Raw genomic sequence first — 13,517 nt, forward strand, 5'->3', positions numbered from 1 at the left:
CCTTGGCCCAAAATTGCAGTCTCAGCCATTAAATTCTGCCTCCCTAAAATCCCCCTGCTTTTCCAGCTTGACTCCATGAACCAAATTCATTTGGGCAGTAAATAGATAAAGGCCATTAAAACCAAAGGCATTTGCAGCCATTTACACCATTTCCCCCCCTCATTTTTCCCCTAGGGAATGTTTATCTTCTCATGCTGGTTATGTAGTTGCTGCCTTGGCGGTCGCTGCGTTACGGAGTGCTTCCAAGAAGAAACCTAAACCTGAGTGTCCCTAGTCACATAACTGCCCGTCAGGCCTTCCCCTTCTCTCCTTTTAGTATCCTTGTGGTTATGGGTATCACAGGATGGCTGGGGTGGCCCAGCTCAGGGCTGAGTCACGATGGGCCTCGTCCCTCAGTGTGACGCACGGAGGGGTGCACGCAGCCCGTCCCTGCCTGTGCCCCGTTCACAGAGGGGACAGCAGGGACAGCTGCCGGCCACAGAGCACAGACTGTGAGCACACAAACCTGCTCCCACTGTGCTCACCTTCCTTTGCTTCCACAGTTAAAGCAGGGCAAACTGGGTGGGGACTGTCACCATCCAGTTGGGTTGTTCCTGTTTACCTTAACAGAGGTTGAAACTGAAACTTGCTTGGGACTAAGCTGAAGGGAGAGGGATTTAAACTGCAGTGGAAGAGTTCATGCAACCTTTTCTACCAGCTTAAGTTGTTTATATGAAGGTTAACTCTTTCAATTAGGCCAAGGTGTGTTTCCTGAAGAACAAACCCATCCCTTCAGCATATGCCATGGTAGCCCCAGAGCCACTGGTGTGTCTTCCATGTGCAATGGAAATGGGCAGTGATCCCTGAGCTCACCACCTGGCCTCTGGAAAACAAAGCATTGTGGCTGTGCTGGCACTGGAATTTGGTCTGGGGGCGGTGTGTCCTTGTGCAATGCCCCCAGAGAAACATGGCTTTTGGGAGCAAATGTAGAAAAATCTGCAGGTGGTGCTGCCTGCTCTGTGCCATATGGAAGCAGCAGCTCATTCTGCTACATAGTGCCTACGTGTCAAAATGATGGCATGAGGTGAACAACAGATGGAGGGAGTCACCTGGCTGTGAGGGAGTAATGCAGTGACAGGACCATGGCTGTGACTTGTAGTGAAACTTTTGGCCTCTCCTTTCTGCAAAACACGTTGTGCTAGCCTTGTCTGCACTCAGAGCTGTGTCATTTTAGCAGTCCTGCTGCATCCTATGGGTCCATTTTTTATAGATATGGGTAAGGCAGGAACTTGCAGGACATAGACACGCTCCAGGGAAGGTTTCATCTATGGCAGAACCAGGGTGATGGTGCCAGTGTCCTGTGCCACTGCCCTTTCTCCTTCTTGCTGTCCTCCCATTTCCCCCCTTTGTCAGCTCTGAGGTTCTCTGTGCTGGACCTCCAGCCCAGCCCTGTTTGATGTGCCTGGCATTTTTTGATGTGGTGGTGTGGCCATGGCTGCACACTGGTAAGGTGGGAAAGGGGATCCTCCTCTGCTTTGAGAGCGACTAAGAAAATAACTTCAGCACCAGCACCACTTGTCAGGCAACCCTGCTACCTCTCCCTTCAAGGGTAAATAAAGGACAAGAGGAAATGGCCTCAGTTTACAGCAAGGGAGATTTATGTTGGATATTAAGACCACCACCTTTGTGACCAAAAGGGTTGTCAGGCATTGGAAATAATGAAATAAACCCTCTGCCAGTCCTCTGTGAAGGACATAAGAGTCCTGGGTAAAAATCACTGGAGAAGTGTTAACCTCTCCTCCCAGCATCCTCTGTCACTGAGTTACTCAGAGTCATGGATTAACTCCACCCACACAGGGTCAATCTCTCCCTGGCACTACAGCACCATACCCTAAATCAGTCTCTGCCTTCTCCCAGTGGGTGACACACCCTGTTGGGTGGCTCTCTGCCCTGGTAAAAACTAATGTAGATGTAAGAAAAGACTGTGAAACCCCAGAATGTGTCTTCAGACAATGTGTTTTTTAAAAGGGATAAGCAAATAAGAAGGAAAATGGAAATAATCTGCTAGGTGGCAAGAATTAGTTAGGAATTATTAGGTGCAGTTGGGATGTTTGAAAGGCTTGTCTTCAGAGCCCAGGGTAGGTGATGGGGAAAAGACATGCTGCAGGTGGGTGTCAGGGAGATGTCTCCAAAGCAGTGCCCAAAGGACAGGACATTTTCCCTGGGAAAGCATCCTGAGCGTTTCTGAAAGATGATTCAGCTGGTGACAGCCTTGTACTTCTGGAAACCAGAACAGACTCCAAACCCTGTGAAAAACCAGAGCTCTGCACTTGTTAAAAAAGTACAGCTACTCTCATTACAGTTTCCAACATCCTCCTTAGGTAAGAGGAATTATTTTAAAATGCTGTTGAAGAGCAAAACCAGAAGTCTGATTACAAGTGGCAAGATGAGAATATCAATGTGAAGTTGAATCATCAAAGTGAGACTGAGATGCAGGCTTAATTCTTCTTCTTTTAATGTTTAAATATGTGTCATGTAGTCTGACATTATCATTAATAGTCTGACATGTGAGCAGCCATCTTCCTCAGGAGGTTTCAGGGTTTCAGTACGTGTTTCAAAATGTACAAGATATAAGAAAGAAGAAAGGGAAAACTTTTCTTTTTGCAGTAAAAATTCCATCGGGAGCACATTCTTTTATTGTGAAGTATTTAAATAACAACCAAAAAAAAAAAAAAAAAAGAAAAAAGAAAGGAAGAAAGCATTAGCTTGGCAGGCTGAGAGTTTTGTCCAGTCCTTAATCTGAGGATAAAAAAAAAAAAAAAAAGAAAAGAAAAAAAAAAAAGAAAAAAATGTCTCTGGTTTTATAGTTCTATGAAAAATACATCTTAAAAAGCAGCAATTTGAGAATATAGGCAGGCGAGGAGAGGAAAAGTGAGGAAAGGCTGCTGAAACACATGTCTATTATTAGTGAAGAGAACTGAAATTTCTCCAGCATTAGGAAAACCCTGTAGCATTTCTAAATACCCATAAAATGTACAGTGGGAGTTGTAAGAACCTGTAAAGTTGGTGGTCTCTCATCAGTGGGTTGTTTTAAAGCTATTTGGAGACTTGGCAAATGTGCATGGGCAGGATTATGAAAGTCCTCTTGGATAGTATGAAACTGAGGAGGGATAGTGAAATGAGATAGGAAATGAGAATTATTCACACACAATGTAAATTGGAGTCATATCTGTCATTGACTTAAAACTGTATTTCTTTTTAAATGCTTATTTTTTACTAGACACAGTCAATATGCATTTAGAGGAAAAAAGTGCTTATGACAGTCTGCAGCTCAGTTTTGTTCTCTTAGCCTGAATGATGAGATTTAAGTGTCCTCTCTTCTCTTCAGCTGTAACCGTGATCTGAGGTCTGTAAAATATGTTTTGTCAGTTTATCTCAGCAAAGAGCAAAGGGTGAATGCCTTTGTTGCCTGTTCACCTCTCCATGTGGAGGATGTTGCTGCTGTCCTGTGGCTTTTCTGTCTATCAGAAAGAGGTGCAATGATACCCAGAGGCAGAAAAAATGAGGCTTGTGAGAAGAACAGTGCAGTTATGCCAAACATAATGATTGCTTGCAATACAATGCATGAAAGAATAGTGGAGTCTATACTGCTTGAATTGTATAAATAAAAACTGGACACATTTCAAAAACAGATTATACGTTTTAAGCTGGGGACATGATGCAGGAATTACTGTATGAATTGTGTGGAAAGCTGGACTAAATAATCATACAGGTTCCCTCTAGCCCTACCATCACTGAATGTCCAACAGATATCTGACTTTCTGATACATCACCATGCTTCTTGGTGGGAGACACTGGGTCCTCAGCAGTGTTGCAAATCAGTTTGGATCTGCACTCTGCTGCAGGTGGAGAGGCTCAATTTTATAAAGAAGTAGTGTTGTTTAAAGTTAAAAGAAACTGAAGTTCTCAGCCTAGCCCTAGTGGAAGTACTACCTTACCCAAACCAGTGTCTCAGTGCCTCCCTCCAGCTAAGGCAGGGCCATAAATGTGTCCCCAGGGACCTGTCAGAGGCTGAGCCACACTGTGGCAGCTTAGACAGGGCCCCTGGGGCCATCAAGGACAAGGACAGCTCACCCAGGGACTTCAGCAAGGGCAGTGTTGGCTCCAAAATTTCTTGGGTGTGAGATGTAGGGGAGGCTGAATAGCTGGGTAAGGACCTGCAAAAACCTCAACTCTTTCTCCATCTGCGAGCCAATGCACTGATTTATGCACAGTTGCACTGGCAGCTGGTCTGGCTTCAGCTCCATCTGACCTCATACATCATTAAAACCAGTAAAAATCCTCCCATTTGTTTGCTTAGGACCTGTGTGAGGCTGGGAGGTTGTTCCTGTGGTCAGGAGAGGGGTTGTGTGTGGAGATGGACATGAGGTATAGTCCCATCTCTGCCAAAATCCCCTAGTGGGCTGTTCCCTGTAGTGTCCCTGGTCTCCTGGATCCTGGTGAGCAGCAGTAACTTGTCCTGCCTTGCCCCATCCCACCTCCTCACTGTGCTCCCTGTCCCCTACTGCACTAACAAGATGCCCAGTATCACCATTAGCTCAAACTTAGTCACCCCATGTACACACAACATTCTTTAGGCTTTTCTCTTTTGAAGTTTCAGGTCCCCTGGAAAAAAAAAAACAACAAAAAACAAGTGAAAAGGATGAGGTCTGAAGATATTAAAATCTTTCACTTATTGTTCTTTTCTTTCAGAAAAAGGACAGTTAACCTTAAATTGGACATAGGTACAGGACAGACTCTCTTTTAGTTAAAACCTATAAATTTTGGGTGGAAGTTTACTTTTGTGGGTGAGGGCAAAGCAAATATTTGTTTGCCAGATTTTTCAATGATGGCTGTTGACTGTGGTTTGCCAGGTCCCAAGAATTCCCAGTGACTCTTAGTGGTTATATAGAAAGTGTGCAATTAGAGGCATATTTATTCCAAAGTCTCTGGTCAGATTCTGCAGGTGTAAAAGAGCTTTTAATGGTGAAAAGGGAAGAGTACTATCACTGACAGCTTCACTTACATGAGCTAATGTGCTCACATCTCCAGTGGGCTGTTCCCACCATGGTGGAGAAATTGAGGTTTTGGGAAGGTAGAGGATGCTTAGAGAGGCTCCTCTTCCTGGAGATCTTACCATCTGCTAAAGTCTATTATAGTCTTCTATTAATCATTCATCAGAAAGGCTGAATTTTTTATTAGAGTATACCAATGGTGTATTTTTCCACAAAATCTCACATAGCACCTTGTCTCTGGTTAAATTTGAACTTCATGTTGGGATACATTTCTGTAGAGGCATGTTAGTGAATAAGGACATGGGGTCCAGGGTTATTCTGCTATGATTTATCTTGAAATCATAAAATAGAAAGATTCTAAGAAACTAATAATAATAATAATAATAATAATAATAATAATAATAATAATAATAATAAAGGAAGAAGCACATTGAGTGCAGAGTGGTGGTACCTGTGGTACATCACTGCAGCTTCTGGCAGTCAGCAGCTAAGGGATCTCCTGAGGCTGAGTTTGGATTATGGTGTTTAACAGCCCTGCTGCCATCATTACTGTTTTAAGCCCATTTGTACTAATTTGTAATTTTTAGTGCCCATGACAGTCCCATAACTCATTTGTGAGAGAAATGTCCTTTTTTTCTGTTCTTAACTTTGTGTCTCATAATTTCATTAGTGTCTCTCTGGCCCTTGAAGTTTTGAGAAATGGTGCACAATTATTTCCTGTTCACCTTCTCCATGCAAGTCATGACTTCACAGACCTCTCTCAGATCCCCTCTGCTGTATTTTTCTTCCAAGATGAAGGGTTTTAGCCTATTCTGGCTCTTTTGTCTGGAAACTGTTCCCTGTCTCTGGTGTCTTGTTGTGCTTCCTTGTCTTTTGTAGTTCTGCTCTATCCTGTGTGAGATTGACGCATTGGAGCTATGTGCAAAAATTTGTGATATTGCTCTAAAGTCCTTTCCTACTAGTTTTCAATTTTCTCTTTGCTTTTTTAATTCTCATGGAGCACTAAATTCTTATTTTTAGAAAACCATCCAGGGTAGCTCTTACCTTGAAATTTTTCATAGGTTCTCACATTTGTAAAGCCAAGGGAATGGCATCACTCACAACACCATTCCCTCAGTGACAGTCCCAAAAACTCAATTTGTGAAACAGGATTTCCTCCTGCAGATACAACATTTGACTCTTCCACATTACACCTTGCTCTCTGCTGTCTCTAATGTTCTTTTTTAGAATGTTGATCAGTTTGCCTTACACAGAATCACACTTGTGTGTTTTCGTTCCTTCTCTGGAACCTGCTTTTTCATTCTGCATTACATTTATTGCTTTTGTTCTTTTGGCATAGGCTGATTTAAACAGCAGGCTGGCTTTGCACCACAGATAACCATTCAGCAATTTCCTCTCTGGATTTCCATAGAGCTCTTGGGTGAATGCTGACTGGCCTTGCAGATTGGTCTCATTCATTTTATCAGTTTGTTTGAAAATCTTTTCTACTGACGCTTCAGTTTGAGGAATCTCTTCAGATGTGTTCTCCAGGAGGAAAGGCTGCAGGGTGGGATGCATCCTCAGTATTTATTTGACTTTGCTGTCATGAGATAATGTGTCTTGAGTGCTCATTTGTCACATATTGATCATCTATCAGTCTGAACAGCTGTCTGGAAAACCACTTGCTTTGAGGCAGCTTTTGTTATTAGCTTTCAGAGCTTTAGAAAATTGCTTTTCAGAAGGTTTTTTAATACATTTATATTGACTTCTAACATTGGCTTACCTCTGTGCACATTTCTTCCATATTCCCTTTCTGAACTTCATTCCCATACTTTGCTTCTGATAGACTTTATTCTGTTGTTCACTCTACGAACATTTAGGTACTGTTTAAATAAAATCTGTGAGTCCTGAAACCATTTGACTCCTAACTTTCCATTTCAGCTTCCTTTCAGTACAACTCTTCAGTTTTGTGTTACTGCCTGTCAGCATGCTGAAAGTAGAGAAAAAGCTCAATTACTTAAAATATGAAAGATGTGACTGGTAACCAATACATCAGTTTAATGCAGGACTTGGGTTAGTACTCGTCAGTAAATGTCTTCCTACATTTAATATGATATAAAATACAACCCCTGCCAAAATTCAAGGCAGTTCTGCAATACAGTTTCTCCACTTTGGCCTCCTAACATGTTTCACAGCACATAAATGCATACTCTGTGGGCATTATCAACTTTCTGACAGTTTGGTCTGTGAACTTCTCACTTCTATCCTGATCAGGGCCCTGTGGAACAGTGTACCAAAAGAATACAGGGAAAGAAAAATGCCACGATTAGGCAGGGCTCAAAAGAAGTGAATGAGAACAAATGTGCTCAGTGGATATGAATTTGAAGAATACAGTGGTCTGGATAAACAAGATGATGGGCCAGAAATTTGGCCAAAATACATCTAGGAACCCCTTCAAGAAGAAAATAAAACTTTAGCCTGGCATTAAGTTGAAGATTGGGAAGAGCAATGACATAGGGGAGGACCCAGGACAAGGATGGAATGGAAGTCAGGGAGATGTGAATCAGGGATAGGAGAGGTCATGCTCAGGAGATACAATCCCAGCCCAGAAGGATGGTGAGGAGCAGAAAGCAGTGAAAAGGACTCCTTGAACAGTGACTGGTTGAGATAAACCTGCAATCAATCGTTCAAGAAAACACCCAGGTGCTTAGGCACTTTTTTTTCCACCCTGGCTGCAGAGCTCAAAACTAAGGCAGAAGTCAGCAGCGGTATGGGAAATATTTTGGGATACAGCCAGAGAGGACATGAGAGACAGTGACACAGAGACTTCAGGTTCCATGAATAACTCTGAAAATGGGCTGTGAGTAGTGCCTTGCTGTACTTGCCTGTGTTTGTGAAACATGTTGATATTTATTCATGGTATCAGTGGTGTCACCCAAAGCAAAAATAGTCACAGAGTTAACACATGTGAGTTCGAGCAATAGCTTATCAGTGATATTTCTGGGCTTCTCTAAATGTAACGAGATCAACTTCTTCCTAGGTGTCCAGATGTTTTGTTGGAATGTGTTCACTGCTGGTTGAGTGCTTCTTCAAAGGATGAACACCTTCCAGCAAAGCTGTAGAAAGCAGTTTTCTAAATAAAGTCTTGCACCTTTAGGCATGATCCAAAACTAACTTTCCATTGGTTTTCAGAGGCTTTTAGATTAAGCCTTATATGCAGATTTGCCAGTGCTCTCTAATGAAAAACAGTGAAGGATGTGAAGTGCCAGATGGCATTAAGTGGATTTTATTGGGTTTGGAGGTAATGCAGAAACCCTAAACTGAGTGGACCCAGAAATTCTGGCTGCTGAAGTGCGATTCCCCATCTGTACTGAACATCAAGGTGGCTCAAATAAAGGTCAGGGACCCACATTACCGTTCTCTGTTCCACTGGTGGCTTATAAAATATTTTAGGATGCATTGAGTGGGCTGTATAGGAACAGACTGACTAGTTTAGCAGATGTCAGCACTAGAAGAATGTCTGCCATGATCTGGTGTCTTGTCCTTTGATAGCTGTTCAAAGAGCAGGCAGGAAATTGCACTGCTGAAAAATAAATTGGATATTAGCACACCAGAAAGAGCTGATAATGTTTCTCTTTGTGATACCCGGGCTGAGCTGATCAGAAAGCCAACCTCAGCTGCCCTGAAACAAGAGCCTAGTGAAATATGTGCTGTGGCCCTGACTCCAGTTTTCATGTGGACATTTTTATTCCTCTGCTTTCCACCCACCTTTGAGCAGAGCCAAACATGATGCACAGTCAAACAGGACATAGAGGCTCTTTAATTTTCACATTCACCCTAACTTAAAATCATTTTCCTGCTACTGATTGCTCCTAATGACATTCAGAGCCCCTGGTGAATTCCTGAGATAGTAATTTGCTTTCAAATCCACAGATATATCATGATAAGTATCAAACATGGTCACAATCAAGGTGGAAATGGGATGAGAGGAAAGCATAGAATCATTATGAGGATCTATTATGGAGCTTACCTGGAAGGGGGGATAATAAAGATTTCTCTATTTAAAGGTCCAGATGTCTGTGTTCCAACTGATATTTAAAATACATACTGTGCACTGCAGTGGGCTAGGCAAAAGAGCATTTCCAGGGCTGCTGCAAAATATTTACCTCTTAAATGCTTTCTGTCACAAAATTCCTTTGTGGATTAAGCAATTTTTTTTTTCCTTGAGAAGTGACTGTTTCTGGCATGAAATTTCAAATGTTTACTGAAGTTTTATATCTAAAAGCAGAAAGTTTATTTTTAGCTGTTTCTATTTATTTTAAGTAAAAGTCAGAATTATTGTGAGAGAAGAAAACTTGATTTTCAGACCAACTTCAGTCCATTCACTGTTCCAGATGAAGAAGACCCTGAATAATGTAATTTTGAGGCATCAAGCTCTGTGTGAACATTAGAAACTCATAATAGGGTCTTGACTGTTACAAGACTTCACTTCCTGTCATGAGAGAGACTGGAGAAAAACTGGACATGTACGAAGCCTCTAACAACAATTTCTGACAAGCTCCTAAAACCAGTGAAGTTGAAATAACGTGTCCATGTTAAATGTATGAGGGCCTTTAGTGTGAAATATTTTCAGTCATGAAGGCTCTTGGAGAGGTTGGTTGAGTGACTCCCATTCTTGATGGTAGAGACTTGATGGGTTTCCAAAATTTGCCTTGCTCTCCTTTCACAAGCTCTAGGTGCCTGCTGCTGCTGAGTCAATTCACCCTCTTCAGTGCCAAATCCTGAGGCCTGCATGAACCAGAAAAGTAGTTTGGCAAGGTATGAATTTGAGAGTATCTTTCTCTTTGGAGATAAGGGTTTGTGCAAGATATAAAGACACTTGGTGGAAGGGGAAACCCAGTTCTGGAATAGAGAGAAGTGTTTTTGCACATCCTCATATGATGGTGGATATGTTGTTTGAGACTGCTCAGCCCCAAATCCTGGGGAAATTCAGGTTTTTAAGTTCCTTCCAGAGCTTCTTGTGGGAGCTGAGCCTCCAGCCCTGAGGTTCACAGTTGAGATTTGCCTGAGAAAATGACTGCTCCTTTTCCCTGTCATCTCTGCTACCTTCAAACACTGACAGGCCCACAGACCTGCCCCCCATGGGGCCCAACCCAGCCCTGATGCTGTGCCCGGTGCCCACAGAGTTGGGGTACGTGTCTCCAGGCATGGCACATTTGAAGTATTCATTGTTTGATCATTTGGTTCCACAAACAATCCTGCTCCCTCTGCAGGAGGAATTATCCTGTTTTCTGTCAGTTGATTTTGGATCTTCCCACTGAGAAGCGATCCCAGCAGTGAAGAGCTTCTTAATCCCATTACTGCAGAGCCATTCTGAATAAACTGACCCATGGGGTAGAGGCTGTTGCTGCTGAAAGGCTGAGCACAAAAAGGAGAGGTTTAGTTTCTCCTGGGGTTGATGCACAGCCTCTGTTTTGCTGCTGAATTCCCATGTGCCACGGAGGGACCCTGCTTTGTGCCCCTGCCCCAGAGGATGAGAAGGCAGCACCTCTTGGCTCTGCATTGTGCAATTGTCTTGGCCACTGACATGTTGGGTCTGCGGGGGGAGCTGCTAGAAGTGATGTGGGAAGCTCAAACCTGAAGTCATCCTTCTCTGCTTGCCAGCATGAATCATTAAATCATTTGCTTTTGCAGGCTGTGGCCAACTGTAAGCACCCGTGGAAAGGGAGAATTCACTCTCCTTCTGCCTCTGCAGCCACACGGGGCCAGATCCTAGCCTGGTGCCAGTGGCTTAACACTAATGATATTCATTTTTTTCAAAACTAAGGAAAAAGTGGGTTCTATTTGTTTATTTAGTTTTTTTTCCCCCCTCAAATATGGTCTCACCCAAAATCTCTTCATGGTATTGTATAAAGTGCTATTTGGGAAGGATCAAGAACATCTCTGGATGTGCCTGAGCACCTTTCCAGAGATGCCTCCCACTTTCCCACCTTGGCAATATAGGGTAAGAAGGGTAAAGAGAACAAGAAGTTCCTGCATGCAGCTGGAACTCCCTCTTTTACACAGAGGATCTTTTCTCCCTGGCACCTGCTGGTCTGCCAGGAAGTGTCCTGTGTCTGCTGAAGATGAAGCTGGGCTGCCACAGATGGCTATGGGTGAGCTAAAGCTGTCAGACCTGGTTTTGGTTTCTGTTGGATGATCCTTCTGGCAGTGGGAAGGAGGAATTTGTTGAGAAGATGATTTTGTTTAGATTCAACAACTTTCCTAAGCACAAGTTCCTTCAGAAAATCCAAAGATGATGGCAAGCAATGGCTTTGTTTGATTATCTCATCTCACTTCCTATTTTTGAGTGGAAACAAAGTGATTCTTTTTCTCTCAATTACTGAGACAGCCTTCTTTAATGCCAGGCTACAAAGGTGGAAAGGTACAACAGTGACAAAACATAGAAATACCCCAGCAGGCTATGGACACAAAAATATAGAGAAATGGCTTGAGGTGTAGAATAACCACAACTGGCACATGACTTATGGATTACACCCGTCATATGATCAGCCCTTAGCTAGTTATAAATATTATATTAGAAGTATTAGTGAAACCAGATGGGTTGCAACCAGTCCAAAATGTGGTGAGCCTGCGGCCTGAAATAAAGAGGGATGAAGCACAATGCTTTGGCATTAAAAATCATCATCATGCAAGAACCAAGAACTGATGAGGAAAAAGAGGAAAAGTCACATAGCTGGCTGTGCTGTGCAGATGATGCTTGGGAAATAATTTTTCTGCATCTCATGGCAGCAAAATATATTTCCTAAGAGTCTGCAGCCCATGTTGGATGTTTCATCCTGATGCTAATTAGCTCTGGTAATTAGTCAGATTGCTCTTATTTTGGGTGGCCAGTGGAAGAGGAGAGAATGTGGAAGCCATCACCCATTGTGTGTTTCCTGCAAAGGGGCTGGACATAGCAGGACTTTTCTTCTGGATGTGCCCGGATTGCTCGAGGCTGGTGCTCAGGTTGTTGTAGAGGGAGTGATAAAATAGGTAAATGCAGCTTTGTCCATCAGTGCCTCCTTCCCTGACCCCTTCAGATGCTGTCCCTCACGTCTTAGAAGGTTTTAATCCCCAAATAGTCAGTGCCTGGTGCAGCTCTTGCCTTTGGCTACTGAACACACTTCACATCTCCTGTTGTCCCTGTGTTAGCTCTTCTCCCAGAATTTTTTTCTGGCCTTATCTTTGCTTGGAGGTTCCCAAACATTCAGCAATTGCATCATGAGACCCTGAGAGCCTCATCAGCTCCAGAGGCTGGCCCAGGAGCACCAGGAGCACTGAGCACCCCACGATCCGGGCCTGGTGGAGCGCAGCAGGCCGCACACCTTGAGCCGCGGCGAGGAGCATAATTATGATGCATTAGGTGCACCAGCATTTGCAGCCAGCCCCGGGGTTACCCGCGGGGAGGCTGATTTATCCCTGCTCCCAGGGACGGGGCGGACAGCGATCCGGCACCAGAGCGCTGTCGCCGGCTGTTAGCAGCTCGGGGTCGCGCAGGTGCACGGCCAGCCCCGTGTGACAGCCCGCAGCCCGCACAGCTGACAAAATATGCCCGGCATCTGGCACTGTCCCCACGTCTGGGCCTCCGGCTGGCATGCCAGCCCCGGCAGCCGGTGCCTCCCAGCGCGCCCGGGCCTGGATCCTTACACAAACACACCGGGGCGGCTGCAGGAGCGCTGCCAGCCACGGATTTGGCCCTGTCGTGCAAAGCAGCTCTCGGTCGTGCTTCCAGCCCTGTTTGTGAGGTCCTCAGGAACCTCGCCTGTGCCTGCACCTCGCCCGCTTCCCCCAGCCAAATGTGAGTCACCCACCTGGTCCTCCAGAGATGCCGGGCTCTCCACTTGGTCCCTGGGCAGGTCCCTCTGCCTGCTCTTGTCCCTCTCCAGTCCTGCTGAGAGGCTCATGGAGGTGCTGGGGCTTGCAGGCTTGGTGAGGACTGGTTGCATCCATCCTGCCCCAGCCATCAAGGGGAAATTACCTGGCAACTCTCCTCATCCCCCATAGCGAGGAGCTATGGGTTAGATGACTTTAGATGAGCTGCTGGGTTAGATGACTTTAGGCTGTGCCCTTGCCTTGGTGGGTTGTTGAGGGCTGTACGCATTTGCAGCAATACATGGATACAAATGACTAATAATAGGAAAGCATGTGCTAGGTCTACGTCCACTCCTTTCCGTCCCAAAAAGGAATGGGCTCTCTCCAAGAGCCCTAACCTTGTCTTGAAGGCCAGGTCAACATGCTTTGCTGATGAGGTGGCCTGAATTTCATCTCCCTCATATCACTTTTGGTTCTTGGCAGACGTGAGAGTCCGTTGCTTATAATACAACTTACCTCTTTAAAGGGCTGTTCATTTGAAAGGCCTTTAAAAAGAAGCCAATAAAATTATTTCCATGTTCCAGATGGGGAAACTGAGGTACAGGGAACAAAACTGACTTCCCCAAGTTACACAGTAGCACTGAGGCAGAA

General features: G+C 44.4%; 1 long non-coding RNA gene across 1 annotated transcript; it reads right to left on the minus strand.

Moving 5' to 3' along the window:
* Positions 1–2,536: 2,536 nt before the first annotated feature.
* On the minus strand, positions 2,537–13,195 carry LOC106628527 (uncharacterized). The gene is made up of 3 exons (XR_001331939.2): positions 12,866–13,195; positions 6,078–7,002; positions 2,537–4,644 (listed from the first exon to the last, which is right to left on the minus strand). It is a non-coding gene; the product is annotated as an uncharacterized LOC106628527 (long non-coding RNA).
* Positions 13,196–13,517: the final 322 nt, after the last annotated feature.

Source organism: Pseudopodoces humilis, chromosome 6 (genome assembly GCF_049639895.1).
Source record: "Pseudopodoces humilis isolate 2021_Gansu_Grassland_sample_001 chromosome 6, ASM4963989v1, whole genome shotgun sequence".
In the NCBI taxonomy this organism is placed as follows: domain Eukaryota; kingdom Metazoa; phylum Chordata; class Aves; order Passeriformes; family Paridae; genus Pseudopodoces; species Pseudopodoces humilis.